The sequence below is a fragment of the Panthera uncia genome, chromosome B1 (genome assembly GCF_023721935.1).
Source record: "Panthera uncia isolate 11264 chromosome B1, Puncia_PCG_1.0, whole genome shotgun sequence".
Classification (NCBI taxonomy): domain Eukaryota; kingdom Metazoa; phylum Chordata; class Mammalia; order Carnivora; family Felidae; genus Panthera; species Panthera uncia.
In genome coordinates this window covers 150,008,652-150,024,718 of record NC_064811.1, presented here as the reverse complement: position 1 = coordinate 150,024,718, position 16,067 = coordinate 150,008,652, and positions in this window count along the sequence as shown.

The window sequence follows — 16,067 nt, the reverse complement described above, 5'->3', positions numbered from 1 at the left end:
ACCAAGGTAACGTACTGGCATTGCTGTTTGCTGCAAGTGGCCGCCTTGACTGGAGTTACACGAGAGAGAAGCACCACGAGAAAAGGCACCACAAGGTTTCAAGAAGTTAAATTGTTTGTTGTCACCGCCCTGATCTCGCCATGGTGGGGAAACAGAAAAGTCTTTCATCTTTAGCAAGGGCCCTGGAACGACCGATTCAAAGATTATCCCAATCCACATACATCCAACTCAACTCAACAGGGAGAGAGGGAAGAAAAGAGCCGGATGTGGTTGGTTTTACTGCTATTTCTTTTTGGCTACTGGAAAAAGGAAAGCATTTTCATTTTTAAAAAGAAAAGGCAGTGGGGGTGGGGGAGGGTGGGGACTCAGACACTGGAAACCAAGCCATCCTAAAAAAGGGAGAATAAGAACAAAAGTCTTGTGCTAAGGAAAGTCCTACATGGAAAATCTGTCTTTCTAATATGATTCCTTGGTGGCAATGCATTAGGGAAAAAAAGAGAGAGAGAGAGAGAGAATGATGGAATTACATCCATAGGCACCATTAGCCACAAATAGCACCGGGTCTAGATTGATGAGGACACATAGATGTCCACATCTGTCCACAAAGCTGAGAACCAGGAGTGTTGGCTTAGAATCAACATTACTTCATTCTTATAGTCTGGCCAAGAAAATAGGAGGTCGTTGGCCATTCGGAGCACCAAGAATCATGTGTGCCACTGATGAACCAGAAAAAAAGAGGGGGCAGTCAAGGACTGCAGAGTGGATGTTAAATGGCATTTTTATTTTTATTAGGTACTTGCCAGCCTTGAAATATCCCCTCCTATTTCTCATTCTAGGTGGGGGAATACACTCCACACGGGAACAGAGAACCTATAATTTTTGCAGAAAGTCTCAATGGGTGAGTGGTACAGAGTTCTCCTCACCAGCCATTTTCCTTCCTTTGCTCCTGGTCTGTGTCCAAAAAAGGGAAGTCAGCCAGCCATGCTGGTGTGATCTACAAGGCTCCTAGGACTTGCTGTCTAAGCCCATGGTGACCGGATGGGGAGGCCTGAGATCAGGATTGAAATGGCTTACTGCAGGGACCCCTCTTCCCAAACTCTGGTGAATGCTCCCACTGAACACAGAAGGCTGGTTGGGGGCAGGGGTGGTGGTGGTGGTTCTGATACATCTCTGTGGCATCCTTATTTAAATTGAATTATAGCTTTTCTTTCTGGTTTCTCGAGCTAAGGGGTTTAGCTTAAGTTATTTATTTACTTATTTTGAATTGTGATGCTTATCTATACTGAAAATAATACTCCCATTTCAGCACAAAGAAAAATAAATCATTCCTACCACCTTCTAGCAATCTAACTAATTTTTCCAAACCTACTTTTGGGGTGTGGACAACAGGGGCAAACAAAAGACTTCTGCCAGAGGAGTCCCCCATTTGCAAAGGATCTCTTCTAGAACCTTCCTGGGACAGAGGAAAATCACCAGGTTACACCACCTGCCTTGGCCCCTTCCCCCACGTCTCCTTTTTTGCTGTTTCCAATCATGTTTGCCATAACAGACCTGGGTGTTTGGGGTCTCTGCCCATGATTTTAGGAGAATGCTCTTGGTCCATTTATTTCTAACAAGGGTTCCCAGAACTTCCTCCTAGACAGGACATGTATCACTGGCCTCCAAGCCCCTGCCTCTCCATTGACCTAAGGTGACTGGTGTCCTGGCCACAGTCCCAGCAAACACAGTAGGTGGAGTCTAGATGAGAAAGTGCAATTCTGAGCTGCTAGGACAGGGAAGGTGGGCCCTCACAGCCTTCCTCTTTAGCTCCTCCTGCTGCTGCTGGCCAGCAGAGATGGCAGAAAGAAGGGAAATCCAAATCTGTCATTATAACCTGTGGAAGGCACAACCTGTTGCTGACCAGGCAACCAGAAGCATTGGTTTGTGGCCCTAGAGAAGGGAAATATTGACAGGCTTAGCTCAGAGCTGCCTCTTCCAAAGGTCTTCACTATTTTCAAAGTCAAGCACTCCCTCCACTGGACCCCTACAGCATTTACTTTGTGCCTCTATGTTTTTATCATATTCTGCCTTCCACTACACTAGAGTTGTTTGAGTTTCTAGCCGAGTCATAGTGGTCAGAGTGTGTTAGAGCTGAAAGAAACATTTTGGAAACAAATTGATGACTAGAGAGCCTACATAATTGATCCAAGGTTACACAGTGTTGGGCCAGAGCTCAGATTTAGTAGTTTCTGACGGGGAGTCTTCATACTGTTCTGTTAGGACAATGGAGATGTCGTTCTTAGCATCTGTACCTTCCAAATTTTCATTCAATATTTTTCCTCCCTTATTGCATCACCCATGGGTAAGGACTGTGTTTTGCATGTATTAGGTTTCAGTTAAATGAAATTAAATCACATTTTTTAGAATAAGAGCTTTTTTTTCCCTATCCAAGGGGTACATTAATTACGTAGCACATGTCAGCAGTCAAATGCTGATGGGCTCTCACTGATCTGTAACACAGATCTCTTTGCATAAGCCATACTGTGTAGGTCAAGTGTGATGAAGGGCAAGAGTCCCTCCTAGGTCTCCACCCACTTTCTTTGGCTAAGCCACTTTCAAATAGTCCTTTCTCTGGAAAGAAGGGACTAGAAATAGGCTCATTTTTATTCCCTTAGGTTGAAACTTTGGTCAACAGCAGGTGGCCATAAACCTATATGTTTGGGAAGCTCAGCTGGTAGACCTAATCCTTAACCTACAGTTCACTCTAAATTATTTTTAACACCACCAAAGAGTCAAGGAAGACATAGTCTAGGCTTTGGAAGCTATATTCCACTCACACAGCTGCTGCTCAGAACAGAAGAAAAGGGAAAAGGAAAAATTTGCAGCCAGATACAAGGGTGAGTCTCATGTGGGTGAGAGAAAACTCCCCATCTCGTTGAAATGGACAGAGAGGGACTAGGGTACACAGCATCAGCCTGGAATTGACAAGTTCCAGAACTTTCTTGTTATGGATGCATCCCAGATCATTTGCTCAGTGGGGGGAAATAACTGGAATGTCAGAATTAATGGTGTTTACAACTCTGCTTCCTTTAAATCCTCCAATATTCATACAAACCAGTTTTTCAGACATGGCTAATGCTCAGAGTAAATAGAAGCAATGAAAGAATATTTTGTTAGCCTTTTAGGAAAAATGGCAAATTGTATGCACTCAAGCTGTTGAATTACCTGAGAATTTGAATAGTTCTGCTCCATAGTCAGTTAGCAGTATCACCATCTTTATTGGGTTAAAATCGGAGGAATGACTAGTAGAAAAATATCCAAGAAAGACTAAACAAATGTGAAAACATCCTGAAAAATAATCATCATTTTGAGAAGAGAGATTCGATTGCAGCCTTCTGACCACTGAAGGCTGTGTCACCTAACCAGGCAGGCGGGTTGAGAGAGCCAGTGACCAGGTGAGCACAGGAGCAGACCCAAAACATTACTGCAGGGTGAAGTCAGTGAGGCCAGAGCCACGATTCTGTGGTCTGTTCTCAGGCAGACACAGACTTAGAAAATGCTGCAAAGTCTGCCCAGCTGCAGGGAGAAAACTGTATTTGCTTTGAACGGCAAACCCACAGACATCAAGACATGACAGAGACTTGAGGGCATTCTGTTTCTCTTTCTTTCTCTCTTTTCCCTTTCTCTTTTTGCCCTCTCCCCTTCCTTCCTTCCTTCCTTCCTTCCTTCCTTCCTTCCTTCCTTCCTTCCCTGCTTGTATATTTTCCTCTGTAACAAATCTGTAATTTTTTTAAGTAAAGGAAAAGAGTCACATAGGAAGGCAGGGTTGCACCATTAGCCCCTCCGGAATTCTGTCTCATCTTCCTATTTCCTACCTCCAAATTTCTCTCCTTGTTGGAGCCCATTTTCAGTAACACCAATAGAAAAGTAGGTTTCTTGGAAACATGTCTTGTCACAAAAAAGTCCGTGTAGGAATAAAGATAATGGAACTGTTATACACTGAAGAATGACTTGGGGATAAGAGGACATCGATAGGGAAGGATGTCACATATGCTCCTGGAATGGCATTTTGCCCAGCTGGCTGTGTGCCGTACCACCAGATGTGCATCTGTGACATGTTATGGGAAGGGACCCCAAAAGCTGTTCCTATGGGTGGGCTTGAAAAGATTTCTAGGGGTTTTGTCCAGACCCTGTGGTTTTCTCCTACTTAACACAAGGCCTTCTGGATAGCAGCGGCTGTCTTACCTGCACCTGTCCAGATTCCAAACATTCTTAGAATATGTCTCACATCACTGCAGGTGGCTTCTCTCGCCCTTCCAGTCAAAGGAGGGACCTCAGCATGGGATGCGAGTCAGGAAAGAAGGCCTGTAACTCAAAGTACTGTATTGCATTAGTACCTTTCCCCTCTAGGTAACCTCAAATGCTCTTTTCCCTTCACCCAGCATAAGCAAATATCCTGGCACCTTGGGTCATGTGGATTCTGTCACAAGGGCAGGAGGGAATTTGAGTGGCTTTTTCACAACGAGTGTACCTATGTCTTCCCTCTGACAGACTCCAGGCGTGTTGTGGCCATCCAGGCCTACAAAGTGATTGCTCCAAAATGTCTCCCCTCTATTAAAGTCACCACAAGGGGATGTCACACTCCCCAAGTCTCCAGCAGGGAGGAGGCTGCTTCACTAGGCTATCTTCCCATCATCTGAAGACATGGCTACTGTAGGGCCAGACCCATCAGGTTTGGGTTTCATGGGCCAGAAATCTGGCAGCCTAAGGACATCTAATGCTGACCAGGGTCCAGGCAGTAACTTCCACCTTGCTTCTTTTGGTATGCTTCCCTCTCTTCACCTGCTCTGGGGAGGGCTGTGCCAATGGGTCAGAGTTATTTGGTGTGATCTGAACTCCAAAATGTGGGGAGCTATCAAGAAAGCTACTGCCTGGAGTCTATAGGTTGCTCTGTGGACCTGCTGAGAATTCTGGGAGCAACTGGAGAGTCTCAAAAGCCCAGCACAACCCCTGTTGGCCTCCTGTACTGGGTGGAGGAGAAGAAGGTGCATCTCAGCCCAGGGGGGTCTTCATGGCCCCACACCCTGGAGAAAGAAAAACCCATCTAGGCTAGGTCTATTTCAAGTCCGGCAAGAGCCCTGAACATCAAGATACTCTGCTTCATCAACTTTTTAAGTCCTTTTAAGGAAAAGATACATATATATCTATACACACACATATGTATGTGTGTGTGTATAGTATACCTATATAGACATATATGTGCCCAATATTGGCATGTTTATGTATCTAGCAGTGATCAGTAAGCTTAGAATGCAGTTATGTGATCATGTACTTCAACTGGGCTCCTTTTAGTTATGCACAATTTGCAGTAATCTCAGAATCTCAGATCACTTCATAATTTATGTGATTTCCAGTGTACTCTCTCTCTCTGTCTCTGGCATTTCATAATCACTATAATTTCAAACAAATAAAAATAAAGCCCTCAAAAATAAGGAGGTACCATAGGTTAGCCTCCATGTTGAAACCGGAGGGGACCCTACCACAGTGTGACCCATCACACTGCACAGGGCTTTTTGCTACGTTGATGTGCTAAATGCCCTAGATAGCCCAGGGGCTGTGAAAAGTGTATGTTCACTTGGAGGCCAATATTAGTCTCATAAGTTATCAGTGGGTGTCCCCAAATGCTGAAGGAACAGTCACCCTTTCCTGCCATTCTTTCATAAGTCTCCCTCAGAACCCTTTTAAAGAGCCACACCTTTTAAAGGCATATATATGTATGTAAATGAAGAAAGAAATGTAGCCTGTCCTTGACCTCAAGCAGGCTGGGCCAGTTGAGAAGCTGGGGCCATGGCTCAGATGAGGGGAGAATGACATATTTGGTGGAAGCATGCAGCAGCAGTGGGGTCAAGGAGAGGGAAAAGCCTAAAGGGGTTGAGTTTGGACAAACAGCCAACCTGAAGCAGTACGCATATGAGAACCTGCCTTAGGGAAGGAAGGCCTTTTGGAATGAACACCAGAGGTGGGAGCTGTCTTGGACACAGTCTGGAGAAGGGCAGAGAAGCGGCTGAGAAGCACAGCATGATGTGGGGCCAGGCAGTACCAAAGCTGAAGACATCCCTTCCTTGGGTCCTGGGTTGGAAGGAAAAGGGCTCCGTACTACCTTGGGTTCCTATGCAAACTCACATAGGGCCTCCCAAGTCCTGTTTCCAAGGTGGAGAGAACCACTGTGGACCATAGAGTCCCACATCTTTTCAAACCAAATAACCTTCCCTTTCTCCTTGTCCCTTCTGCCCTTTGAAAGGAAAAGAAAGTAATCCTTTTCTTTCCCTAAAGACGGGCATCATATAATCATTTTCAAAATAACAAATGGTTTCACTCTGGTCCTAAAACCCAGAGGAAGCCCCCACTGAGCTCTGAGGATGTTCTTTCTGTGGCACGGAGATTTCTGGGGGATGGGGAGACAGCCCTAGTAATACTGACAGAACATTCCCAAAACTAAGCTCTGGCGCACTTCCAGGAAGCTTCACCTTGGGGCTGGAGTTCCAACCTGTTTAGTTCAATAGGTGTTTGACTTTTCGTAGAAACTAGATAACTTTGGGCACAGCACTCAACAAGTCATTTGAGATGTGCTATATTTTAGAATATTTAAGAATCCAGACTTGATTCCTTGAGTGTGTTTGGGAAGGGAAGAACTTTGCACATGGATAAACAGATGAGAAATTTTAGAAGACTTTTGATAGCTAAGCAACTGAAAACTCCTCCCCCCACCACCATGGGGAAAAAAAAAGTTTTTTAAAGACAAGTCACATGTTTTGATTTGTTTTCTAGTAAAGACCCTTGTCTTTGGAAGCCAAGACTTCCCAGCAAACAACAGTATACCAGACTCTCCAAGGACACAAACCAACCAAAACATATCCAGCTATTGTTCCAGCACAGCATAAGCAAACTGTTCTCTGGGTCTGGAGAGAGAAGATGAAGGCTATGGGAATACTGAGGCTGAGCAGGAGAAATGATTGAAATAATAGAGCCGTATCTGCTGGTCACAGGATGCGCTCACTGAGATTTGCCTTCATTTTCCCCCAAAGGGAGGAAATCAACCAATATTAGTTTGCTTCTCAGAATAGCATTCTCTGATGGAAGCCAAAAGGTTTAAAGCCCTTCCTTCTTGCCCAAATATTTGGGAAGGAAAGAAGAGTAGCCTTTCTGGGTGGAAAGACAGAGAACATCTTTCTTGACCCACATAGAGATAACTCTGTTATTCTGTCCTCTTGTAATCATTTAAAAATATCTATTAATCAAAAAAGAGGAGAGGAGCTAGATCACCTTCCCCTTCAATTGAAGGAGCTCAATTGAAGTTTAAAAGGATTTTAAATAGGAAGCAAACTTGATAACCATAATACTTTTATCCTCAAAGTGCTTTACCAAGACATTAATTACCTTATCCTCACAACACCCCTGTGAGGTAAGTAAGCAATACTCTTCCCATTTTACAGAAAGAGAAATTGGCCCCAAGAGTGCCTTGACCTAGGTCCACAGAAGGATAGAGTCCTGGATATTTTACTTCTAGTGACATGATCTGTTCATGAGAACGTGCCTTTCTTTTCTTGAGATGCTTTCTCTGACCCTTCCATAAAACAATAATGCTTAAATATGTCACTCAGTAAAATCGATTTCCTCTGTTTGAATAGAATATGCTTTGCTATTTCTGCCCCCAGAGTGTGTAGGAAGTAACAATTAGACTGTTGCAAATATTTTCTTTCCACATACTTCCGGAAGCCTTCCTCTTCTTTATCACTCTTCCTACCCAACTACTGAGTCATTTTGTTCTCTGTGGTTCCACGTGTCCATCTTCAAAGTCCTCATTCATAAATGCTATACAGTTCATTTGCCATCCATCCCAGTCAAAAGAGGAATGCCGATGAGAACAGGGAATCAATCGGAGGTCTCATTTATTCCTTCCTTCAGGTAACCATCAGAAATACCTTGTGGAAACAAATAATCCCAGCAGAATTTGGCCTATCCACAGAATGGTCAGATACAAAATCAAACAGAAGTCATTACTGAATTCCAAACTATGGTCTGGTCCCTTGTGCTATCAAAACAATAATATTAGTCTTGGAGAACAGAGTCAGAGCAGGTGGGAAAGGAGTTCTTGTCGGGGATCCACAGCCAAAGAGCAGGAGGATTTGCAGCAACAACTAGAACCTGCTTGGGTGAACTATCTGTTCCTTTGGGATAGTCTCAGAAGGTGCATTTTTTTATATAGAATTTTTATATTGAAATATGCCTGAACTCCAAGGGCCAGAGCCAGGTTGACTGATTGAGAACAGGTGAAACTTCTAGAATTCTCCTCTCCAAGAAGGTTCCAAGAGCCAATAGAAAATCAATGTTGCAGCTGGTCCTCCTGAAGTGCTAGTGTTATTCTCCACTGCTCCCACCTGCCCTCACTCTAGTTGAGTCCTAAGAACATGGAGGTTCTTAGCATGGGTCTATTTTCTTGTTCAAAGGGTATCTTGGTAGTTGAATTGATAACAGTCAAACCATAGTAAAGAGAAAAAAAAGAAAAAAGGAAAGAAAAAGAAACTCAACTAAATTTTCCAATTCAAATGTTGAGGAAAAAAATACCCTGATTTGGATAAAAATCAATAGTGATATTCCCCAGCCCCTGTTTGTCTCTGAATCTTTGCCTGCAGGCTGCACTCAAAGCACACCAGGGAATGATTAAAACCCACCATTGGGACACACATTTTGGCTGATGGATGTTTTTTAAAAAACAAAGTTTGTTACTTTACTCTGCAGAGAGGCAAAGACAAGGTGAGTCCATTTGATGAGGTGAGCCTCAAGGTTGAAAAAGATTGTGAGAAAGAACAAAAGTGAGGGATATTTCCCAAAGAGCTTTCACCCACCTTAAAAACCATCCAAATACTCCCCATGCACCTATTCTCTTGTCTTCCCAAAGCTCAATGAATATCAGTGTTCAAATTGATCCCTCCATATATTCTCTGATACTTTAGGAAAAATTAACATCAGGACATTTGGTTTAGAACTACAAGTGGCTGGCTTGAGCTAGGTGACCCCTGGTCACCTGACCAGAGTACCATTGTGCTGGGTTCACAGTGCTGTGAAGTGTCTAAGAACTATACGTGTGTGAGACTTCTCCCTATCCAGCAGTACTGCTCATCCTGTGGGCTTCCAGGTTCTACTTCCTAAGTAACGAGGTCACCACTATTCCTTATATGATGCCTTCGCTACAGGCAATAATGACTGAATCCTCACAGCATCCCTGAGCAGGAGAGAAAGAAGAGGTTGGCTTTCTCTCTCTCCACTTTACAGATGGAGAAACCAAGGCACCGAGAGGTGAAGTGAGTTATCCATGATCACAGTGGGGACCCTGAATCAGCCTGTGATATTTCCTGATCTTTCTGGGTCTAAAGAAAAGCTTCTAGGAGGCCTACAGCTGAAACAAATCTCCTAAACCCACTCTAGCCTGAGGATCCCAGAGCCATGTTGGGGATAGAGAAACAGACCAAAGGAGTTCATCGAATTGGTGACCAGTTGTCTATATTCACCATGACATACGGCCAAAGGCTGCTTCTAGAGAGATGTTCACTGGGTTACCAATTGGCACTATACCCAAAGGAAATTATTTTTATTGTCCTCCTTGGTAGACTTGTCCTCCTTAAGGATGGACTTTAGGAGTAGTCCTTCCTGGATGAGCATGGGTGCGCTGACTGACTTCAGTTTGTGTTGTGGGGTCTTGTGATTCATGTTAAGGATTGGCAGGGGCAGGCGTCTCCTATCTGGGCTTGCATATTGTTCTGCATGGGATGGGGCAGGCCAGGGCATATGCCCTTTAGGTCCTGCCTGCTCATTTCCAATTTGGTCTATTCTTAGCCCTTGACACAAGGTGTTGGCCATGTGCAGGGGGAACTCCTACGGTTGTCCGTCTGCTGCCCTCAGGAGTTGCCATTAATAGCACTCCCAACCTTTGGCTCCAGTACATACCAGCCATGTCCTGCCAGTCACTGCAAGGAAAGGTAGAGGGAGTGAGAAGGCACAGCTTCTTTCCAGGAGGTGGAGAAGAAGCAGATGGTGCCCGAGAGAGTCAAGTAAGGCAGACAGAACCAGGCAGGCAAAGAAATAAAGCTGCAGGCAGATCAAGGCAGTGCCCTTGTCTTTTGATATTTGGCCAATAGCACAAGATGCGGTGTTTTAAGCAAGAAACAGAATGTTTAAAATAGCTAAAGATGGATGAGAAAGAGGCTTGTGTTGTCATTGCAGGAATGAATCTTTTTCCCCAGTGAGGGGCTTCAGAAAAAAATCTCTGAGAGGGCAGAGTTGCCTCTTTACAAGTTTTGCAATTGGGACAGACACACATTGATTTAAGATGCTCTGGGGGCAGCTCTCATACAAACTTATGGTTTTATAGCCTGTGATAGGTCAACCACTGCAATTTCCATGTCCAGGAGGTTGACCTGCAGATGAGAACGGAATGTTACCTATAACTGTGGCCAGTTTTAGATGAAGGGATAATGCTACAGACTTTAACCTTGAAGAACTTCCCATTTTATTCACCTCATTGACACCTGGACTTTAATAAGAGAAGCTGATGTTGACTTAAATTCACAAGTATCATAGGATACTTGTGTGTGCTTCATAAGGAGGGCTGCCCGACAGAATCTAGTAATCAATAAATGTTTGAGAATGAAATGAACAGAACTGCTACCTGTAAGGCTGATCCAGCCACTGGGATGAGTCTGTCTACGCATCTGTGTCCTTCTCTTTCATCATGCAGGATCTTTCCCAGGACTCCTGTGAGCTCTTCAAGACTTCCCTGGCAGTTTTCTAAGTATACACTAGGAACATCACTTGGAATCTAAGTGAAATTAATTGCAATGAGCTCTCTTTGCATTCTCCAAATTTATATGCCCCCCCACCAAATCTGGCAGTGTTATTTTAACATTTTTTGGTTTAGCAAAGAAATAACAGATTTTAGCTTTTTGATAAGACAATCAAATGAGTGTGCACAAGGAATGCACCCACATCCAGGCCACCACCTGAAGGTGCTGTCATCACACACAAGAGGGCTGAAATGGCTCACTTTGAATAATGAGGCACTTTCCTTGGAAAAGAAAATGCCATCTTGTATACTAAGCAAATGTTAGGTGGCCCTGTTCACCCCACTGGAGAAGCTGGGAGCCAGAAGGTGTGGATACTGTAGGTAGAATATACCCCAGGCCCATTATCCTTTGGGATCTGACATCCTTTTCTCTAGACCAAAGGCTCTAAGCCTGCATGCTACTGTCCTTTCCTTGCATCTGTTCCCAGGTAATGGAGAAAATTTTGCTACAGTCTAGGGGCATCAGGGCTTGGGGCTTATTATAGATCCCTCCATCCCCAGGAGCAGAGTAGACAAGGAAAGGGGAGGTATGCTCTATCAGGCACATAAACACAGGGAAAGAAGTTTCTGTGTATACAGAGGAGCGGGACCATGTCCATTAAGAGGTCCTCCAAACAAGATCAGCATCAGAAACCTCTGCTTCTGCCACTATGACTGTGTGGGAGGGGGTAAAAGTAGAGGGAGACTTGAGAAAATGATCTCATTTGGTGTTTTTTAAAAACCTGTAAATTTTTCTAGGAATAAGGCTCCAATTGGGTGGCATAGGGTCTGTTGCCTATGGCATGAGATGCCACAAGGCCAATAGAATCATCCTCATGACCATGGTCCAGACAGGTATATTTGTACTCTTTTAAGCCATTCTTAGACTCAGAGGGGCCATGGCTATGAAGGTGATGGTAAGTTAGGCCACCAGGGCCATAGAGTATTTATTGACTGAATTTGTGCCTGGGGAGGTAGAGTGAGGGGGATCTGGCAGGAGTGGGGAAGCCCCTGGGGCCATAAGGAAGTGTCCTCCTCGACTGGAAAGGGACATGTTGGCAGCATGTGCCATTAAGAGAGATGGTGCCTGTTCCCCATAGCACCCCTGCCCAACTTGTTCAGAACAAGGTGAACCTTTTGGAGACAGAGTGGAGAGGTGTGTTTGAGATAGGAGAAACTTTGGGGGGTGAGTGAGGCCAGTGGGGGCTCATCTGATAAATTAAACCCTCTTAGCTCCCCTCCTCATGGTCTAAAGAGACATGACATTCCTACTTGGGATGTCACAGGTTTGTGGCAATGAGCTCAGGGACATCACCTCAATATTATCTGAAGAGAACGAGGTTTCTTTTCATTCCGAGGCCCAGAGAAAAGGCACACTCCCTGAGCAAGGGAGAAACAGAACTTGCAGAAAGGATGCTAACAAAATCAGCCAGATTTTAGAGATAGTACATATTTCTGAGAATGAAGAGCCAAAGTTCTATGGGGGGTTGTGGGCAGATTTGATGGGGGGAGTGGCAGTAAGTAAAGAAAGGAGATTACCTTCCTATTTTATTCTACAGCTGCTTGTACAGTGTGCTCCTCTCCCACCAGAACTAAATATAGAGAGTTAATTAGTCTTCATCAAGCACTTTGCTGGGGGGCAGCTGGGGCAGCATAGCCCTTAAGAGGTTTGCCAGGCGCTCAGGCAAATGGCAGACTAAAAGCAGGTTCCCAGTGTGGGATGAGGCCACCACTGCTCACTGAGTGATTCTGCCACAGAGCAGCCTGAAGGGTCTGGGTTTTCAGAACCAATGTCTTCCGGGTAAGGAGACAGACCTCCCAGGGGTGGCTCTGAGCAGGGGAATGTGTGCATTCCGCCAGCCACCAGCAGCCCCAGAAGCAACTGGAGGCGGGGAGAAGACCCAAGGGGACCTGCTGGTTGGGACTAGTGGCCAGAGGGTGTCCAGGGGATTGGAAAACTTAAGGACCTGCTATTGGCTGATGGTACTGAGAAGGCAAATGAAAACTCTCCTCTGTTCATTCTCTTCATGTGTCCCTGCCCCTCTCCCATGTTTTCTACTTCTTTCCAGACTTTTCTTCCTTCTTCTGTCCCTATGCCAAGACAGATTTCCCTGCTACTGCTCATAATGCATATTTTCATTTTCATCATTAGGGAAGTAACCGGCATGATGGAGAGGTGGGGAGTAACATTTCACGGGATAAGTGTGCTCTCCTGCCTGAGTCTTGTGGAGCCCAGTCCAATAGAGATGGAAAGAAAGGATTTCTGAAATGCCCCGTGGTCTTCTCATTTGCTCCCAGTGGCTAAGACCCCAGAGGGCCCTCCCTGAGTTGGAAGTTGTCACCCCAACTTTTGGCGCTCCAGGTCCACAAATGTTGGTAATTTTCTCATTTGCATGTAAACATAAACACACACACACACACACACACACACACACACGCAAACACACTCATGTGCGCACATGCTAAATGTGGAGTAGTAGAATACAGGTGGCAAATTAAAGCCTGTGACTGTATCAAAACGAAACAGAAAGAGAAAGGACAGGCAAACAAGCCAAAGTGGCAGAGGTCCCAAAGGGATGCACAGGGGACAATGTCTAGGATTGCTCCAGTGATGGACGTCTATAGGGCTCTAGGCACACACGGCCCCAGAGCCGAGGCAGACAAGAGTTAGGACTATAGCAAGCCAGGATGGGATGGCCCCTCTCAAATGGCCTCACCTCTTCCGGCCTCAGCAGAGTAAGCAGCAGATAAACCCTCGGCAGGGAAGCAGAATAAAAAGGAAAGCACCGCTGACCAGATTGGAATTCCCAATTAACTACTGAGTGGCCCATGGGCCTGTCCCTTGGATGGGCGGAGACAGTCCCGCATAGCTGGTCTTTGCCAAGGCCTGGGTGTGCTCTGTGCATCATGCTTCCTAGACGGATGGGCACGAGGGCCACAGGCTCTCTGCACCTCTCCTCCCTTCCTCCTTTCTGCCAGGAAGGACCTGAGGAGACAACCGAGTCAGGGAGAGGGACAGGACAGCGCTGCTAAGTTTAGTAATAATAAAAGAAATCAAAGGGACCTGAACAAAAAAAGGAGCATCCAGTTTACAACTGAAAGAAAATTTAAAACTTGTTCTTTTTTTTTTCTTTTCTCTTTTTTTTTTAAAACAGCTTTAGATAAATAATAAAGGGGGTGGAAAGGAGAAGCCTCTTTGAATAATAATTAAAAAAAACCCCACAAACATAAAAAAATTCCTCAGGTTTTGAACTTCTTTTGAGAATAGTTCAATGTGAGGTCTTGCACCCTAAACAGTTATATCTGGAATTAAAAAAAAAAAAAAATTGCAGCTCCACACAACAAAGACAAACAGTATTTACCGAAAAATATTGTGTGTGTATATACACATATACATATATATATGTGTATATACACACACATACACAGAGTTTTATATATATATATATATATATATAGAAGCTGCTATTTTTTTTTTTGTGCCCAAGTAGAGATACAATGGGATTGAAAAGATGCCCTAGAACAGAATATTCCTTACAGGAGCAATACTTTTTGAAAAATAACATTTAAAAATGGTTGAACATACTTGCAACACCTCCAGAAATTCAACTTGGTACAACATGAAAATAAATAATTGAATCACATCTTCACCCAAATGACGTGCCTCTAAGACCCAGAGTATTGCTGCTGGTATGAGTCTCGCCATCCAGACAGGGGCTGATATTCAAGCACCATTCCCTTGTCCCTGCTCCCACTCCCCAGCACCCTTATACTCCACCTCAGCCATACCCAGAGTCTGTCTTGTATCAGTTTTCTACATTTCTGGCAAGACTTTGCAGCAGACACATACACACACATAGATGTGTGCTATGGGCACACACACGCACATGCACACACACACACACACACACACTCACTACACACACAAAATTTCCCACTCAACCCAGATGCACCAAGTGAGCTGAATGACTTTCAGCCAACCACAATGGTGAAAGACAGAAGCACCAAACAGTCTTTGAAATGGGTCAGTTATTACAATTTGACTTTTTTTTTTATATTCTAATTTTCCTCTTTTGTTAATTTTAAAAAGCACAAATGAAAAATGAAGAATTCTTTCCAGATCAATTTAAGGCTTCCCACCAAATGGAAACAGAAGAGGCCTTACACAATATCACATGTGATAAATGTATACCTTTCACGGCCTTAAAATGACAGAACAAATCATTTTTTGCCGGTCACTGATTAAGTATTGTGCCTTTAAATTGATGTCATTCTTTTTGCTACTATGCTGAGTTTTATTATTACTGATGTTCTTTGATTACAGAAATGGAAATCTCCTTTAATTTGCTTTAGAATTTCCTGTTCTTACAGAATTATTGGGGTGGCTTTTTGTTTTGTTCTGTGTTGCTTTACACCAGGAAACAAATGTGATTCTCAGTGGGTGAATGCTAAAATGGCACATAGTCAACCTTCAAGTAGCTTCTCCAGCCATTTGAGTTTCAAACAGCCAGACTTTGGCTCCTAGAAGGCGCTGATTAATTAGGGGCAAGGACAGGAGACTGGGAGAGAAACCAAAAAGAAGGAGGGGTTTTTATGCCTTTGCTTTTGGTAAATTTGTTTTGTTCAATACAAATAATCAGATAGGAAGAATGATTGCTTTGTGATTTTTTGTTGGTTGGTTTTTGTTTTGTTTCTAGATTTGTTTCATTTGATTGTTTAATTTTCCCTCTCCTGGTGCAAAAATCACCAGAGAGTTTTGCATGAGAAAACGTGACAGTACTTAATGAAACTCAGCACCTAAGGGCATAAGGCAGTTGAAGGTTTTTTTGTTTGTTTGTTTGTTTGTGTTTGTTTGTTTTGTTTTGTTTTGTTTTGTTCTTTCAATCAGCACCAATCCTGTAAATGATCTACACTTGGTGTAAGGTATAAAACTTTGTTTTTCTTTTGGAGTGGAGACAACTCCTCCTTCTCCACCCTATGAACCATAGTGTGGGATTTTTCAATACTGTTTCTTATGTGTAAAAAACAAAAGAAAAGTTTTCTTTTTGTTTTTACTTACAAAACATAGAGAATATCTTTGTATACATACAGCGACTGGAAAGAAAGCTTATCTGAAGGGGTTGTGACTTATTTTCTTTTTTGTTTTTTGTAGCATTGGTGGTGGTGGTGATGGTGGTGGTGATGGTGGTGGTGGTGGTGGTGGTGGTGG